The sequence below is a fragment of the Delphinus delphis genome, chromosome 1 (assembly GCF_949987515.2).
Source record: "Delphinus delphis chromosome 1, mDelDel1.2, whole genome shotgun sequence".
Classification (NCBI taxonomy): domain Eukaryota; kingdom Metazoa; phylum Chordata; class Mammalia; order Artiodactyla; family Delphinidae; genus Delphinus; species Delphinus delphis.
This window is the reverse complement of record NC_082683.1, coordinates 65,271,315-65,284,602: the sequence shown is the minus strand read 5'-3', so window position 1 is coordinate 65,284,602 and position 13,288 is coordinate 65,271,315. Positions and strand designations below refer to the sequence as shown.

The 13,288-nt window shown below is 34.4% G+C and overlaps 1 protein-coding gene across 2 annotated transcripts in view; it reads left to right on the top strand.

The window, feature by feature from the left end:
* SLC44A5 (solute carrier family 44 member 5) overlaps positions 1-13,288 on the top strand; it is a 379,083-nt gene that overhangs the window by 33,192 nt on the left and 332,603 nt on the right. The gene's annotated exons all lie outside the window — the stretch shown is intronic.

Sequence of the window (13,288 nt, the reverse complement as noted above, 5' to 3'; positions counted from 1 at the left end):
AGTCTAAGGGCTAATTTGAGAAATATGGAGGAAAAAGCAGATAGAAGTATGGAGAAGTGGGAAGCAAGGAAAAATTCTAAGAAAGACATCAAGCTCTTAGGAATCTCTCAAAGTAGGAAAGATACTAGACAGAGTAAAAAAGAGAAAGGCCTGCATCTGGACCAGTTAGAATTGAGAGGGTAAGCTAGATAGGTTATTGGGAAGAACTCTGCTTTATCATCTACTTATCCTGTCACTATTTCTGATCATTTGTGTCCTTCAGAAGAGTTGGTGAGGAACTGTGAAAACCTATTGAAGGTTAAGCTTTGGGTTCATTTTGGAAAAAAAAAAAAAAATTTTTTTTTTTTTGGTTCTAGTCCTTAAAGAGGTTTCAATGGGAATAATTAAAAAAATAGAAAGTAGTACACCCTTCATTGATAATAAAGTCTTGAGCTTAAGTGAGACTCTTAGAACTTTCAAATTGTACATTAGCATTTCTATTTAAACTGATTTACTGCTGTAGCCACAACAGTTGATCTGCTGACTTCCATGTGAAGGCTTCCTGTATGGAGAAAAAGTACAAAACAAAATTTAATGCTTTCCCACAATGTCAGTTTCTTAGGTACCAAGCCAGAAATTAGCATTATTAGTGGGGAAGGACACCCTGTGTCTAGCTACCTGTATTTAACTATATGCTGAAAAGACTGTGCTCATTACTGCAACTGTAAGGTAGCTGTAGCCACACATTAATAAGTTATGAGCTACTATCTCAGAGAGATTACTCTACCAATAGTAAGTAGCCTATATTCTATTTTTCTTGTCCCTTGGATATCTGTATGGAATAAAATTAATTCAGAAAACAACAATCTTCGAGAAGTGGGAAAGCTTAAATTACCTCATAACTGGCCTTCGCCTCCCTTCCCCACCCTTATTAAACAGCATTTATTGATAGAATTATTCTAGCATGTTAGTTGCTCTTTCAGACCCTAAATCTTAAGCCTTTTTTTTTTTTTTAATTTCACACATTCCTTCAAGGTCACCTCCCACTGTCTTTTCTGTTAGCAACCGCTATAAATGTTATCACACTCTTCTAGTTTTCTACATTTTACCTATTACTCATTTACCCTGAAGATTCTTTTCCTTTCTTTTGCCATCCAACAATATGGAAGCAGGCTACTCTATAGGAATTCTGCTCTCTTAGGATTTTGGAGTGAACAATTCCTCAAAAGCCCCCAGGTATCTTAAGAACACCTTTTTCCGGATCTCACCCATTCTTTCAAAAAAATACATCATTGCTTATAATCTACAATAATATAATTAGAATATTGCTGCTTGGTTACTGTCAGATATTTCTGCTTAGCAAATTATATGAAAAGTTCTAATGCCAGGACAGGGGGTACATCTTCTGGGGGGAACTTCTGAGGTTATTATTTATGGGGTAGAGCTGCACTTAAGAAGGTAGCACATTTTCCTTCCACATCTAGCTGTGGAAAAAAGTGCAGCATCCTGAAGAAACCAGGGATACCTGAATACCTGCAGAAATTATATGACTTTGTCTAAATTTATCCACTTCTAAGATCATATAATCATTAGGCTTAGGAGCCTGAAAGAGACCGTAGAGATTGAGTATCCACCTTTGCATCCATTCAACATTCCCATCCAGTACTTGACCAGTGAAAATATGAGGTAGAAATGGAGGAACTTAACATAGTAGCTAAAAGTGTGGGCTGTGGAGTCAGACATCTAGACTTTGCACTTAAAATTATGAATTGTAATCCAATTTTGGACAGGTTAATTAACTTCTTTTGCTTTACTCTTCTCAACAGTAAACTAGGGATATTAATACCTACACCATGGAATCACTGCGATTAAGTTATGTCCTGGACTATCTTAAATATTAAATAAATGTAAGCTGTTGTTATTTGTTACTTTCAGAATATGTAAGGACCATTTCTTTAAGTTTGTGCTAAAATCTTTTATTGACTCTAGTCAAAGAAATGCACTGTCTGTCCAGCTTTTTGAATGAAATCTTTTCTGTTGTATTCTGCATTGTATCAAACTAAATTAGTAACATAGTTTACACATCATTCACATGTATACACATGTTTAAGTTATTTAAAAAATCTAGCTACATTTTCAGGAAGGTTTTAATAAAAAGGTTGTTAGAGATCATAAAAATATTTACCTTTTAGCAGGATGGTTTATTTTCATGCTGATGTTGGAGCTTTGGGACAGTGCTATTTTGCATGACTGTTAAAAATTACAATAAGAAAGACAACACATATTCTGCTTTAACTGTAGCTGGAATTGACTTTTTAAAAAAAAATAGACTCAGTGTCAGACCTTTGAAAAATAAAGGCATTTTTATTGCTAATTTGATTCTATCAAAATGACTTCTGAATCTTATAGAAGAATTTTAGTTGTTACAAGTAGACTTGAGGTGACAATCACATGTATTTTTATCATAATAGAACAGTACTGGGATAAACTTCTGCCCCTTTTAATTTTTTATGAATTGGTACTCTAATTATCGGGCACTGAGTCTCAATAACTGCTGGTGCTGTGGCATTCTGTTTTCTCCCAGTTCACACAGGCTTCAAACACTGATTTCAGAAGTGCCTCATTACTGCATAATGTTCCTGGTTCATTGTCATGAACAGATAGCCTGAAGTAGAATGTATGCTATTTAAAGACAGCAAAGTTTTTTTCTTTTTAGTTTTTTTTGTTTGTTTGTTTTTACATTTGAATAATACATTAGTGTGAAAAATAGTACCTTCAATATTAAGTTTTGGAAGCCAAATTGAATTGCACAAAATTTCAAAAGTTTGTGTCTCAAATGTTACTTTACTACCTATAAAACTCTATCTGTACCAGGTAGGGAAAGCATCTCATATTTATTTAGTAGCTTTCCAGTACCAGACACTTCAGATACATTGTATCTGTAATTGTAATTCTCGTAATTGTTCCTAGAGGTAGGAATTATTACCCTTATTTTATAGAGGAGGGAACTGAGAGTCAAAGAAGTAAAATGATTTGCAAAACTAATATGTGCAAAGCAAGGACTTACTTGAATCTGGACCTGACACTAAAGACTGTCTGCCTTTCCACTCTACTGCCTGGAGCGAAGAAGAAAGGAATGTGTGTAGTGAAGTATGGAAATGAATAGCGCCATCTGGAAGGGCAGTTCTGCCAAGTTCTAATATGAAAAGTGCTGGACCTCATTATAGCAAACATTAACGTAAAGTTGAATCCCTTTACTGAATGATCCCACTCTTACAAAACACTCTGAAATACATTTTAGTTCTGAGTTCCCATCCATGAGGATACAGCATTGGCCATAATTGCTGCTGCTGTAACTTTGTACATTAATGGCAATTTTGTGAGGCTAGGTGAATTTTCTTATTTAGTTAGAGCTTGATTGTTCTCTCTAGACTTCCCTTAATTTCCTGCTGAGATCTTATTAAACATTTTGAGGATGAGCTAATCAGTGTTTTGCATCCTTTTAATAATGTGAATGCTTTTTCTTCAGCATAATTTAATGTGAGACTATTCAGATGGAAATAGATCGAAAGACTCCCTCACCAGTCATGGTCTCTGAAAATGGGCTCGCTTAGTGATGCTGATGGGTAGGCAACCTCATTAAGGTTTAATATGAGGTAGAAACTTCAGATAAACGTTTGTAAATGGACAACAATTTATAAATAACTTTTAGTCATTTATTCTTTCATTCTCAAAATTAATGGTTCCAGGTCACTTGTACATACTGAAATTCCTTCTGGGGGTATTATGAGAGGAAGGTGATCCATTCACAAACCTTCATGGCCAAATTGATAAGCTTTTGATGCTTGTGCTTTAATGCCTATTGATTGATGCTCAAAAATCAAATTTGCTCTTCCCTCAGCCTAGTGGATCACTTCAGCATAAAATCAGAATGCTTAATTTGAAACAAATTCTCCCAAAAGGAGAAACAGCTCTAATTTTCCTGTAGACGCTATCAGTACTGCTTCTTTGGGTTTAGTGTTAGATTACATTAGTTCCTGGGTCAAGATAGTTCATTGGCATATTATAACTTTTAACAAGAAGCCAGAGTATATTTGGTAGTATGCTGTTGTATGAGGTGAAAATATGTTTTGATGACTTCGATGGCAAGAATCTTTTCATATAGTTTCACATCATTTAAGTATGTAGAGACATGGGAAATAAACCAGTCTTTTTTTTTTTTTTCTTTATGCTACAGGGTACACATTTTAAATTTTAGCAGCATAATTCAGATTTTTGCCTTATGTACTGTATTACTAATCTGAATATTTTCCAATCAAACTTTTTGAAGAAACTTCTTGTGATTTGGTTTTAAGCAGAGTTGGAAATCATAAGCTGCTTGTGTAATTTTCAGACACCTTTATGAAAACTGAAACAGTCAAATGCTTCCGTATCTAACGTAATGGAACAGTTGTGTTATTTTCAGTTATTATATGGTTTAGGATGATGAGCTCACACAAATATAACCATTTCTCTTACATTTGATACCAAGACCATGACCCTGGCTTGTCTTATGGAGAATGAAAGCATATTTTAAGTTATTTGTATATATATATGTATATATATGATTTATCTTACAGTATTCGTTCAACTAATCCTTTTGGCTATCATTTATTATATAAAAATAATTTTTTCCGAATACCATTAAAGAACATATCTGAATGGGATGATAAGATAGAAAATTTCAAGATTTTGGAGTTCAGAGTAGGTACAATAGATAAACTACTTTTACAGAATGGTTTCTGAATAAGGCCCTTTCTTATTCAGGTGTGCCATTAAAATACACATGAGTATTTAAAAAATACTCACTTACACTTATCGTCATCTTATACTTTTCTTCAGTGTTAGTGACTTGGTAAGGAAACTGGTCTTAAACTGTGAACCTCAGCAATTGCTTAACTTAGTTTTACATCTCCCAGAAAAACTATCCCTGAGATTTTACTGTGAAACTCTACTTACATCCAAAATCCTTTTATTTTCCCACCAAAGCAGGGATTCTGTTATTTGCATACTTTTTTTCTTCCAGTTGTACTGAGGTATAATTGACGTACATCGCTGTATAAGTTTAAGGTGTACAGCATAATGATTTTACTTACGTACACTGTGAAATGATGACCACAGTTCTAGTGAATATCCAACATCTCATAGAGATCCAAAAAGAAGGAAAAGAAAAAGAAATTTTTCCTTGATGAGAACTCTTAGGATTTACTCTTAACAACTTTCATATATAACATACAAGTGTTAATTACATTATTTTTTAAAATAAATTTATTTATTTATTTTTGGCTATGTTGGGTCTTTGTTGCTGCGCATAGGCTTTCTCTAGTTGGAGCAAGCGGGGGCTATTCTTCGTGTGGTGCATGGGCTTCTCATTGCGGTGGCTCCTCTTCTTGCGCAGCATGGGCTCTAGGCCTGTGAGCTTCAGGAGCTGAGGCTCGCAGGCTCTAGAGCGCAGGCTCAGTAGTTGTGGCTCACGGGCGTAGTTGCTCTGCAGCATGTGGGATCTTCCTGGACCAGGGCTTGAACCCATGTCCCCCGCATTGGCAGTCGGATTCTTAACCACTGCGTCACCAGAGAAGCCTATTAATTACCTTATTGACTGTATTCCCTACACTGTACATTTCCTCCCCCTGACTTACTTATTTGTAACTGGAAGTTTATACCCTTAATTTCCCTCATCTATTTCACTCATTCTCCCACCTTCTGCCCCTCTGGCAATCACCTGTTCATTCTCTGTATCTATGACTGTTTCTGTTTTGTTATATTTATTTTTTGTTTTTTAGATTCTACATATGAATGAAATCACATGGTATTTGTCTTTCTCTGTCTGACTTATTTCACTTAACATAATACCTCTAGGTCCATCCACGTTGTCGTAAATGGCAAGATTTCGTTCTTTTTAATGGCTGTGTAATGTTCGTGTGTGTGTGTATGTGTGTGTACCTGCCACATCTTCTTTATCTATTTATCCATCAATGAGCACTTAGATTGCTTCCATATCTTGCTATTGTGAATTATGATATTTTCATACTTTTATGAAATGGTCTTGTATAAAACTGTCTTATGTTAAACTATACTATCTTAATGATATTAATATATGTGTAACCTATATTTAAAATTCCATAGAATCTAATTATTGTCTGTCAAAGAGAAAAAAATAACATGTAGAAGTTTCAGTAGTTGAAAGTAACTCTAAACAATCTCAAAGCAGACAAAATTTTTGAAATATAATATACAAATATATCTGGATAAACTTCACATGTTTTCCTGTGAGCTGTTTCTTGAGTTGTTTCACATATTGAGGCTTACTGTGGTGTCATGATAGCTAGAAGAAATCGTAGGAGCAAAAAATCTTAGCTAAGAAAAGTGGTGATGTCACTCATTTGATAGAGAAAGAGATTGTGGGAGGATATAGATTCTGAGCTGGCTGAAGGTAAAGATTAAGGGAAATTTTCATAAGGATGAGAAAAATAAAAGTTACAGTATTATCTTAGCAATTACTTTCAAATACTGTCATAAAATAATAAAGAAAATGGTGATATAGTTTTTGGAATTATTTCTAAAAAAGATGTTTGGGGTGATGATGGGGGTGGGGCAAAGGAGAAAGAAAACATTAATAATAAAAAATGGGAAATATTAGAACCTAACATGACTATCTACTAGGAGAGTATTTATCAAAATTTTATTGAAAGATCCTTAAGTTGTGTTTGTTATAATGAAAAATATTACATTAACATGGCTCTTGATAAGATGTAACCTGTATCTCCAAATAAAATTTTTGCATTTCCCTTATTCCAGTGCAAATCAGATTATAGCCATCACTTCATGGTAAATTATAAAAATAATCAATAAATTAAAAATAACCATAATATGACAGTAAATGATAACCTCAAACATTTTTGATCACTGTGTTTGTTGAAAATGTCAGATCTTATTCTGCCTATAGTAGATCAGGGAACCTCAGGAAATTGGAGGGATTTCGTGATATAAAATAGTTAAAATTTAAAGCATTTGATTTTCTGTTTTTAATTTTATTCAGCCAAGGATTATAAGACTCTCTCAATCCCTCCTAAGTGACAAATTCATTAAATATTTATTGATCATTTATAATATTGGAATATTAAGTCCTGCAGTATTGGATGTTATGGGTGCTGGAGATATGTAGTGAAAAATACCAAGGTTAGTGTTCTCATAGCATCCACATTCCCTGGGAGAAGAAGGACAATAAAAAGAAATGACAAATGCATGTAAAGTATACCAATTTGCATTAACTACTATCAGGAAATATTAAGAACGGTAAGAGTAATTTTTTTTAGGGTAAGAGTAATTTTTTTTAGGGTAAGAATAATTTGAACAAATTACCCTAGCCTAGCTTCATTGAAATAAAATATTTCTATTCTTGTCCTTTCTATTGTCAAGGAATTTGCTAATAATAAACTCTGATAGTACAGTGAGACGCCATGACTAATTACACATAATTGGTTTCTTCACTTTTTCACGTATTACAGGGAGCAGATTATGATTCCAGTAAATTTGGATCATGCATAGAAAAGATTTCAGGCAAAAGTGATCCACGGAAATAGACACTGACATCTTGTTTGCTGCCAGAAGCCACAAATAAATGGCTAGCAGAGTGTTGAATTAGCCCATGGACAGATGTATGGGAGTCTTGGAGCAAAACAGTTTTAATCAGGGGTGATTTTTAACCTTCTTAGAATTTTTACATTAGATGTAGCTAAATTGGATTGAGTACCTAATTTATTATGAACCTGGTTTAGGTTTTGGTCACTGAATGCATACATCTAAAATGTAACTGTTAGAAATCTCAGTAAAGTGTAAGCCCATTTGTCAATAGAGTAGGTGATTCATAGTAGGTGATAAATAAATATTTTTTGAGGGACTAGCTTGTTCTGAGGAACTGAGCAGAAACTGAGGTTACTGCATCCCTGAAGGCTTTTGCTCAGTCTTGGGGCACAGGAAGGTAGAGGACCCAATCCACTATAGATAAAACTTTGTTGGGAAAAATATAAACCTGCCAAAATTTTAAAACTTCTTGTGAAATATTCTTTTTCAGGATTTAATTCACATACAAGACCATTTACCCATTTAAAGTGTCCAGATTTTTTTTGTATATTCACAGGATGTTCAACCATCATCACAATCCAACGTTAGAACATTTTGTCCCGCATTAAAGAAACTCCAGTCCCATTAGCCGTCACTCCTCTTTCATCCAAACCCCTCAAATCCTAGGCAGCCACTTACTTAGTTTCCATATCTATAGATTTGCCTATCCTGGACATTTCATTGAGATTTGTTATGGCCAAATAAAATTCAATTGTTTAGAAATGTTTGCCATATTTTGTTTATCCATTCATCAGTTGATGGACATTTGAGTTTCCACTTTCTGACTGTTATGAATAATGCTTCTATAAGCATATGTGTACAAGTTTATCTGTGGAACTGTATTTTTATTTTTCTTGGGAATATACCTAGGAGTGGAATTGCTGGGTCATATGGTAACTCCACGTTTACTTTGTTAAGGAACTGTCAAACTGTTTTCCAAAATGGCTGTATCATTTTACATTCCTATCAGCGATTTATAAGTGTTCTAATTTTTCCATATTATCACCAACACTTGTTACTGTCTTCTTATTTTAGCTATCCCTGTGGACTTGAAGTGGTATCTCATTATGGTTTTGATTTGCATTTCTGTGATGACTAATGATGTCAAACATCTTTTAATGTGCTTATTGGTCATATGTATATCTTATTTAGAGAAATATTTCTTCAGATCTCTTTGTCCATTTTTTAATTAGGCTATATGTCTTTTCACTGTAGAGTTGTAAAATTCTTTATATATTCTAGATACAAGTGCTTTATCAGATATATGGTTTGCAAATATTTTCTCCCATTCTGTGAGTCCAGGGATTGGCAACTTTTCTGAAGTTACATCATAAACCATCATGAATAATTTCATTATATTTGAGAGGATGTTTTATGGTAAAGGGATAAATGTTCATGAAACTACTGTGATTTTAAGGACCCTGATCAAGCCACTCAGAAGTATGGATGGAAATGCAATGAGGTAGTATTTTTTAGAAAGACTAGGAAGATTTCCTTCCTCTTCTTCCCACTCACCACGTAAACTCATAAAGAGTTTTTTGGTTTTTAAAGAATGAGAACTTCTCTGTAAGGGTGAGGTTTAACACTGGCCCTGGATATGCCATTCAATCATTTATGTGTCATAAATTACTTCATTTAGTTTTCATAAGATCCCACTTGAAATCCCACCAACTCTTCCAATTCCTCACTCCTGTGAGTGTTTCCTCTACCATTTCCCTGCTGTTTCAGAAACCTGATTCTTCCAAAGAACCCTTTCCCATGGAACCTGCTCATTCTCTCGTGCTCTGTGTGTCATAGATCCCCCAAATCTCGTGTGAGTTGCATGCTATCTGGAAATCATCCCTATCCCTTCTCTTTACTGTAATTCACTGACATCTTGGCCACTCTCTCACGTCCATCAAGGCTTTAGTATCTTTCCCCTCAAACTTGAGGCTTATTATTATTTATTATTATACACTATTTATTATTATTCTAGGTGTCTTCATCCGTGTATTGACTGCTCATTTCTTCTTTACTACATCCAATAATTCCCTACTGTCCACTAGATCAGATTCAGACTTCTCAAGATAGTACTCAGTGCCTCTAACTTAATTGTCCAACATTTTCATACCCAGTGCTTGATGCTAACTGACCATGAAAGCCAGAGATGTCCTTTTTGTGACCCAGCCAACTCCTACAACCTGTGTGTGTTTCTAGCTCTGTCTTTTGCCTGTGTGATTCCTAGTATTTAGACTCTGCTTTTCTTCTTCATATTCTGTCCGTCATTTAAAACCCTATTTCAGTTCTGCTTTCTTTTCCCTGACTGCTCATCATGATTTCCTATTACACTTGTTTGAGCCAGACAGTGATTACTTATTAAGAACTGGTTATTTACTACAGTTTCTGTACAGTTCAATTTAACACTTTAAGAGCACTCTGATTTTTCATGGTTTTGTGCTTGTAAGACTTTTCTTATCAATTGATAATAGACTTCTTGTGAGTAAGTAAATGTCTGCACATCTACCACAGTGCCTGAAAAGTGGCACGTGGTCAGTAAGCACTGGTGTTTGTACACTGACTCTCTGATACCTTTGGGAATTCTTCAGTCGTTATCATTGAGATTATCTGAGTTTTGTTTAATAATAATAACCTATTATGTTGATTTTTGGGGGGAAATGTGTGACTGAGATCACTCTGCACTTTCCTTCTCCTTGGATGAGTCTGATTCCACATGAATGTGTTTTTTACACATTCATGATTAGACAGTGTTGATTTTATGACAGTGCCTCAATATTGAGGTCTCAGGGCCTACATCAAAATACCGCAAAATCATTGATGATAGGAGAAAAGTATACACAGTCCATGTCCTGTAGTTCTATATGAAAGCTTGGGGATTCTCTGAATATGATCTTTAAATTTTTTTCTTTTTAAAAAGCAGCTAACCAACACTATTAAGGCACTATTTATATTTGAGTGTTTCCTTTTCTCTGAGTGGAACAGCAAATCAACAGTGTGCAACCTTCATGCTCATAGATGACAGAGGGCAGTGAATTGTGCTTACTTTGAATACCCACTTCTGTTGGTTTTAGTACAATGCAATATCTGTGCTAATTTCTAGGCAGCAGTCTGAAATCTGCAACAGAAAATAACTGATATGTCTGCATAAGCAACACTTAATCTTTGGTAAAGTAATTTGAAAATTTGTGTTACATTTTATCAAGTGATAAAAATTTTAGATAGTATGTTTCTAAAACCTCTCAGGCATAAAGTCTACAGTGCTCTTGCTATTACTTGAACATCTTGCTCAACTGTCTTGCTGTTACTTCTAAAGAAGTAATAAAAATGAAAAATGTGAAGGAAACAAATCAGAATTGGAAGGACATTTGTGATGCCAATTATATACATTTACCGTAGCACTTATCAAGTTGTTATCATTAGATTTTTTTTTTTTTGAGGGCAGAGGCTATGCTTTATTTCACTTCTGAACCTAGCACAATGCATGTTTCATAGGTGCTCAATAGATGGCTGCTGAATTTATATGTTTTTGGAGTGGGCTAATATATAATGAAGCTTTAATAATTTAGACTGAAAAAGTAGATTCTTAATGTTTGACTCACTGACCACAAATTATATATTAATATATTCATAAATAACAATTAATACTCATTCATATTTAATACTTGAAAAAATGCTGTTTCACAACTACTGAATTCTTGAACAAGTGAGTGACACCCAGTCCAATTGACCAGGATACTTGCACATACTATGTACATAATGTGTATGGGCTTGATCTCATAGCTGGAAGTTATGAATAGAGTGTGGTTTGGATTTTAGTCGTTGTGGAAACATTTAAGCCCTATAAATGTGAACCATGTCCTTTTTCTTTCCTTGTTTTAAAATTTTATTTTCCTAGAGATGATATTCTGCCTATCTTGCCTCTTCTTCACACTCAGGTAATACTTGTCAAATGTGAAAATTGTCTTGACAGAACACCAGAGAACTTTCTAGATATGAGATATTCAGAAACCGGTGCTAAATCACAGGGTACTACAAGAGGTAAAGCTGATGATTAGATAGAAAAAATGCAAAGTTAAGCTATAGGTCACCATGTCCCACTCCTCCCTTCCACATATTCCTTCCACTTTAGGGAAAAGAAGAAAACCTTTTTCCTTAATTATGCTTCCTCTCTCAAAGTATAAGAAACTAACGTGTCTCTTACCAAATACCTACATGCTTCCTGTATTCCATACTCTATCGAGTCCATGTTCCTCAGGATGTTTTTCTGAGGGGGATGAGTCTGACTTCTTTCACTCAGCATAATTATTTGGAGATTCATCTATGTTTTTGCATGTTCAATAGTTCGGTTCTTTTTCTTGTTGAAATAGTATTCTATGGTATTGATATACAAACATTTGTTTTTACCAATTGATGAGGAATTTTGAGTATTTTTAATTATTTAAATTTAATTATTTTAATAATTGTTAATTATTTTGAGTATTTTTATTATAAGTATCTCTCTCTCAGAACACTTTGTTCATAAATCTAATGGAACATTTCTCATAGTATGTTAAACTAGGTTGTTTTCATACATCCTCCATTAGACTATCCTGACCCTTCAAGATAGGGGAACTGTATCTTTTTCATCCTTTCTCTCCCAGCCCCTAGCATAGTGCTGTGGTTTTGAATTGGTAGTCCATGTAAACAACCCTCTTAGGTGAAGCCAAAACTTTTTCTTGATCCTGTACTGTCTCCATCATCACCACTTATTGATTCATTCAAATCAGAAACTTGAGAGATGTTTGTTTGCTTTTTTTTGAAAATCTACTTTGTTTAGGTATAATTCATACACAATAAGTCACACATTCTTGTTTTTCTAAATTTAAAAATTTTAATACAATTTCTAAAGTTTATACTGCATATCTACCTATATTGGCTATATTCCCTGTGTTGTGTAATACATCCTTGTAGCCTATCTTACACACAGCAGTTTGTACCTCCCATTCCCTCACTCCTGTGCTGCCCCCCACCCCACCCCCACCACCGGTAACCACTAGTTTGTTCTCTGTCTGTGAGTCTGCTTCTTTTTCTTATGGTGACTAGTTTGTTGTATTTTTTAGATTCCACACATAAGTGATATCATAGAGTATTTGTCTTCCTCTGTCTGATTTATTTCATTTAGCATCGTGCCCTCCAAGTCCACCTGTATTGCTGCAAAAAGCAAAATTTCATTCTTTTTTATGGCAGAGTAGTACTCCATCGTGTATGTATGATATATGTGTGTGTGTGTATGTATATATATACACATATATATGTATAATGTGTGTGTATAAATATATATCTATAAATACGTATAAATATATAAATATAAATAAATAAATAAATAAATATATGCATGCCACATCCTCTTTATCCATTCATCTGTTGATGGACACTTAGGTTGCTTCCTTATCTTGGTGATTGTAAATAATGCTGCTATGAACATTGGGGTGCATGTATTATTTCAAATTAGTGTTTTTGTTTTTCTCAGATATATACCAGGAGTGGAATTGCTGGGTCATGTGGTAGTTCTATTCTTAGTTTTCTGAGAAACCTCCATACTGTTTTCCACAGTGGCTGCACCATTTTACATTCCCACCATCAGTATACGAAGGTTCCCTTTTCTCCACAT